The sequence below is a fragment of the Lactuca serriola genome, chromosome 9 (assembly GCF_051521515.1).
Source record: "Lactuca serriola cultivar US96UC23 chromosome 9, Lser_US96UC23_V15, whole genome shotgun sequence".
Lineage (NCBI taxonomy): Eukaryota > Viridiplantae > Streptophyta > Magnoliopsida > Asterales > Asteraceae > Lactuca > Lactuca serriola.
In genome coordinates, this window is record NC_136416.1 from 179,702,889 (window position 1) to 179,709,494 (window position 6,606).

Genomic DNA, 6,606 nt, shown 5'->3' on the forward strand with positions numbered 1-6,606 from the left:
ATCGAGTTACCAATGCGTTTTCGTGCAATCAATGTACAACCAACTCATAGTAACAACTCATATCTCTAGGTTTGAAGAATATAAGATATTATCGTCTCATGATCACTCGTGATAAAATCCATGAAGTGATTCCAAAGAGCGCGGGTTGAATCCAATACTCAGAACTTATGAGAACTCATGAGTGTGGTAGCACCACCTTGTCCAACATCTTAGACCTCTACAAGCCCAACCCATGAAAGTCTTGATTCATATCTACTTCCAACATATGACCGACAGTGGATGGTTTGAATAACTTAGTCATTCAGGAAGAACGACCTAGTTATTCTTGAATCCAATATGGTCTCAGAACTTATAAATATAAATAAAACACCTTTTATTTATCACCATATGATTACACATTATTCATTGCATACTGTTTCAGCTATCAACTTTATTCTTGAATTAAAACAATAGTTGTCCCATGCTCCAAGCATGTACACTATGTTTTCTAAACACTAGTCATGCCATACACCAAGTATGCACACTATGTTTGTCTATGATCTTTACATTGTGAAATAAACCAACTGAACCGTGATTCTAATTTCACACTCCCAAATCCTTATCATTTATCAAAATCTGTTAGATTTTAAACTTATATGAATTGGTCCTCTTGTAACGATTATGCACAAAGTTACAAAGACTTGTCAACAAGCATTACAAAGTATTCTAATGTAGATCAACTCCATGGAACCGAAGTCTCATATTCAAAGTCATTGTCTTTGAACATTCTTATAGCATTAAGTTTCCTAATCTTACACAGATAACTTCTACCTATGGAGGCAACTCCATATTCCTATTTTGACTACCCCTTCTGAACAAGAATTTCCTCTTTTCAGATTAGGTCAATATGGTCCTTCCAATGTTAACACTATACTTCTAACTGTCCTTGAGCAACCAATCCTCGGTAAAACATTAGATTGTCCTCGACAATTGCTTAATCATTTTAGTCATATCCAGTTCTAGACCTTTTCCCTTCTTAATGCCCCAGGCATTTGGAAAATCTTAGAAAGGATGAATATAGCACATGTAATCGATCCTATATCCAAAGCACATGGGATACGATTCATGATGTCTCACATAAAGACTAAAACAGTCTTTTGCTATAATATTTCCATTTCAATTTGCCAAGTTCTCATAATTCAGATTATGAAAAGGGATGTCGTAATCATAATCGAATTTTAGAACACAAATAATGGACCCATATATAGAATTTTCTTATGTTGAGCCATTCCAACATAACATTCATATATATATATATATATATATATATATATATATATATATATATATATATATATATATATATATATATATATATATATATATATACTTGACTAGCTTTGATTAAAATCTCACGATCTAAGCTTATAGATTTGAGATGAAGTATAATTTCCTCTCCCTTAATTATAGCAAAACAACTTTTTCCCAATTGGAACCTTTTGTTTTCTATAATTAACATTGCTAACTTGCAACCTTTGTAATAATTATCATGCTCCTACTAACATGGTGATTGTTAGCATAACACTTATGCTCCCACTAGCTTTGACATGTACTCAGAAATCAGCTGAACTTCTATAAAAACAATACTTTATTGACTTTCTTACCAAAGTTTAGATTTCTGATACTAGATTGCTTTGATAAAACTTTATCAATATCATACACCTTATTTTAGATCGCTCACATATGTATCTAAACAGTTTTAAGAACTATGAAAAGGGATGCCGTAATCATAGTCTCGATTGTTTAGACCTTTGCCACTTCTCACAAGTCCATGTTAGTGTGTTGGTTAACCACACACGCTCCACTAACGACTTTGAGAATGCTAATATCACAATTGCTATCTAGCTAAAATCTACCTAGTGAAAGTGTTCCCTCACCATCATTTTCATGAATCGGAGAGAAACCTTATGACACTTAGATTTAATGGTGTATTTGTTCTTATCCATGTGAATTGTCAAAACCATAGTCACAAGACAAGGATAATGACAAATCGAAACTCATATGGACTGAACTCAATCTTAATTTTTTGCCACCTGGCAGCTCAAGGGTCTGCCATTGCTTCCAAGTTGTTATGCAACCAATTGACAGCTCTAAGAACTCATATGCAAAACCAACTTTAACTAGAATGGGCACAGAATATGTCAACACGATAGGTTATAAACCTCAAGTCATGTGCTAGTGAAGAACTTCAGGTTTTATTCTTGATTAGTTCTTGAGACTTTCAAGACCTTTAAGACTCCCAGTGTCCTCTTGACATTTAAGACTTTCTTGTCATATATTCAAGAGATAGTGTGGATTCTAATCAAGACAAACACTTCACACAATTGGCCTTAGTTGGTCTTTGTTTTATCCAAAGCATCACAACTTACCAATTTCAAATGTACAAGAGTAGAAAACTTTTACTCTTACATTTGACAAGTGTTTTAAACCTTCTTTAAGACATGTCACTCAAGTTACAATCTTAGAGTATAACTCTAAGAATTGTTTTTGGAACGAAGCATGAATCATCTTCTTGATTTAACCACTTCAACAATTCATAGCCCATCTTCTTAGCTATCAGAATGCACTTAGAGGATGAATTATGATAAGGTCTCTTAATCATTAAGATGATCATATAACATGATACTAAAGTACTCTCCCATCTTTTTAGATTTGAGAAACTTTTATCCTTCTGCCTAATTTGATTCTTCTCATTCGTTCTGCCATATACTGAAATCTTTTCAATGCTTCAGAATTATACTTAGGCCTGTAAGTATAACCATATTTACTAAGCTTTAGTAAATTATGACTAATAGTCTTATTGATCTTTTGTGGTGGACTTGACCAGTGCACAAAAATGTGTACTCGATCCCTTAGTCCTTTACTTGACTCACTTAAACATGTGAACAAGGAATTAATTTTAATTTTCCAAAGATGAAATTCTCATTCATCATACAACTTGCATGATCCAAGTTTCTATCCAACTGAAACTTGGGTGATGAGAATCTTTCCTTATTTGGTAAATTTAGACACTACCACAAATGAAAGAATCAAATTCATATTTCTAATATTGCTATCAATGGAGTCATATAAGCAACAACATTTTTTTTCACAAATCCCACTATAAGGATATTTTAAAATAAATAAAATCAAAATTTTTCCTTTTATTTTAAAAACTCTGTGGAAAAACTATCCTTACAGTGCAAAGCACACAAAAACTTTGTTGTTATCTATTCCTAAGCAATATATCATAACTCCTAAGAAGTAGCTCAAGAATCCGATCTTCAACCTATGCGATAGAAATCCATCTACACGATCAGATTCAACATATTCTTTCTTTAAGTTTCTTCACTTTTCTTTTACTCTTAAAAACATCAACATGTGACCCAGTCACATCATGTATCAAGAATCTCATAATAGAAACTTAGTAGAGTTAGATAGTGGACTTTACCTGAAGTAGGGTCAAACTTATTGACTTTAACATCCTTAGGTAAAATTGGCAGCTTCACAACTAATGCCCCTTCCTTTGGCGATATAAAAATATGGACCGTTTGGTAATGGTACGCGGGACTATCACAGACTTAGCTTTTCTCTTTACCATTTGGTCAACCGAGTTAACTATAGCCGATCCCTTTCCATTGGGAAGAGAATGCTTTTTCTGGATTTCTAGTATCATCATTGTCAATGTCCATAAAGTTTTAGGAAGTTGATCTTAGCAAATAGATAAGATCATTAAGGGTCTTGTCATAGTCTGTTTCATAGGAGACCCAAAGGAACTCACTGTGTGACTTAGAAAGTGATTGAACCACCAACTTTCTCAAGACTTTGACACCCAATTCTCCCGGCTTGTCAATATGTGACTTCATCTCCAAGATGTGATCACACCTAGACCTTGCCTTGCCAATAGGGCTTGAGTGACCTTGAACTTGTGAGTTAAGGAGAATAATTGGAGGAGATGGAGGAAGTGAAGTTCCAAGAGATTTAGGAGGATCATAGATGTCTGAACTAGACATCTTTTGGGAGATATTCAAGATAGTTGCTTAAAAGTCCTTAATATAACACCCAATATGAAATATTAAGGCTAGGACCCTACAAAATATTTTATAACTCGGAAGAGGGATGCCGTAATCCAAGCTATAAAGTATTTGAAGGTAGGTGAATGACAATTCACCAATTTCCACCAAGATAAACGAAATGTATTATTAGGTTTTAATTGGTTTTTGAAACTCCTAGATTCTTTTGAGATTCATTGAACTGTTCAATGGCATGTTTCGATCTTTAGTGTGCCCTTTAGGTTTTGTGACTGGGATGTCGAGGATCACAAAACAAGGTGTGAAGTAACCATGCAAATATACTTGGTACCCTTCGTATTTACCCCTTAATCGATGTGCCGGTTAACCACACACGCTCCACCGATACTATGATAAATATTAAGTTACCCTTTGAGTACCTTGTTAATTCCAGGTTAGTGTGCCGGTTAACCACACACTCTCCACTAACGACTTAAACAAAGTGCAAAGTGTAATTTCATGGATTAGCACCTTATTCACATTTTCCTAAGTAACTAAGATTGGGTATTAATAAGAGTTTAGTTACTTAGTATTTATCATTAATACTTTTAATGATGGGAGAATTCTAGTCCTTGTCCTACCCGTTTGGCTAACGACCCTCCACCGGTCAAGGAAGCGGTGGGTGAGAGTGGACACCCATTAAACTGCCATTTTATAGGCAGTAACCTTATACCCCCCTTATAGACCGGCTTCGTGAATGAGGCCTACTAACGGTAAGACTGATTTGCTCTTATACATATATAAATATTATTAACTTATAATATTATAAAGTATAAGGGTTGAATTTTAACTTTTAAAATTCTAAGGGCTTAACATGGAATTAAAGTATTCATAAGTGAAAACTTTTCAAATTCCAAAACTTGAGGGCAAGTTTTGAAAATATTGAAAACTAATTAATTCTATAACTTATGAGTTTAAAGTAGTTTTAATTAAAAATCTCTTCAAGTTCCATAACTTGAGGACAAGTTATGGAAGACTTTAAACTATTAAAAGAATGTGACTTTTCTTTATTCATAACCTATGGAAATATTTATGAGTTTTATGAATCTTAAATGTGACTTTTCATATAACTTGAGGACAAGTTACAAAAAAACATTTTAGAATCAATTCTTAGATTAATTTGGATTGAAAACAACAATTTCACATAACTTTTCTATTAATTTAAGCAACTCATAAGAACAAGATAATTCAAATCAAAATTTTTCATGTAATTAGTCTAATCCTTAAACTAGTACAAAACATGAATCTATTGACAATTATCTTTGAAATTGGATTAACATGAACATTACCACATCAAAAACAGTTTTGTAAGTTGAAAAACAGCTTAAGGTAATGTTCCTAGCCAATTCCAGCCAAAATAGTTGAACAGCACCAAAAACTCGTCGAGTTCCTTGAGGAACTCGTCAAGTTCATGCCCAAAAAGATGAACTCGTCAAGTTTTTTGCATAAACTCGTCAAATTTTATGGTCTGGACAGTTTCAGCTTTGGAAAAAACAAGTTTTCATCAAGTATAAGTGAAAACAAGCCTTGGCTCTGATACCACTGTTGCGTTTTGAGTATTCTAACACTCCTAAGTGTACATGCAACCCTAAATACATTGGATCTATGTTTTCTCTAATATACATGCAAATATGAACTTTCCAAGGTATTCATCCTAACTAGCATAATAACATTGATTTATATGAGTATATCAAGTTAGAATTACATACCTCTTTGATGTAGAATGTCTTCATGAAGCTTGAGTGCCTAGTGCCCCAAGTGTGACACCTCAAATCGTTCACACAACACCAAATACACATGGCAATGACTTGAGAGAAATGTACCACTCCTTGAAATCGAATAGCCCTCATATTCACACATAGTGTCCGATTTCTTGAGTCATGGGATTCTTTTATATGGTGGCTATTAGGGTTACACCATGTAACTCATAACTTTACCCATTCCTTATGCTCCATGGATTTTAACCCCCATTGAGTATCCACAGGTCACCCCATGGACTTAGTCCAACATAAGGAATCTTGGATCACAAGCCCACATATATAAGAATGAATGATTTACACAATCAACCCATATATTTAATTAGTCTCCTTTTGATCACTTAATTAATTCCAAATTAATTCTTGATCAATACTAATTAAATAATCTTATTAATATATTAGAACTTATAATATATTAATAAACCTTAGGTGTTATTTCTCTCATTTTAGTGTATCCAAATGCATGATGCCATGCAACCTAAATGGACCATGCCGGGTCGGGTCAAGTCTTACCAATTATAGTTATGGACTTAGACATTAATCCAACACCTTCATCACTCGACTCTTGAATCTCATCAAGATCGAATTGCCTCCCACTGTCCCCTTGGCTTATGAGTTCTCACTCTCGGAAAACCCCTCTCCTCGCAACGAAGACAACATTGTCATTCGATCTATAGAAGAGATATCCAAAGGATTTTTGCGGGTAGCCGAAGAAAATACATCGCTCACTACAAGGTTCGAGCTTGTCGTGAGTCTCTCTT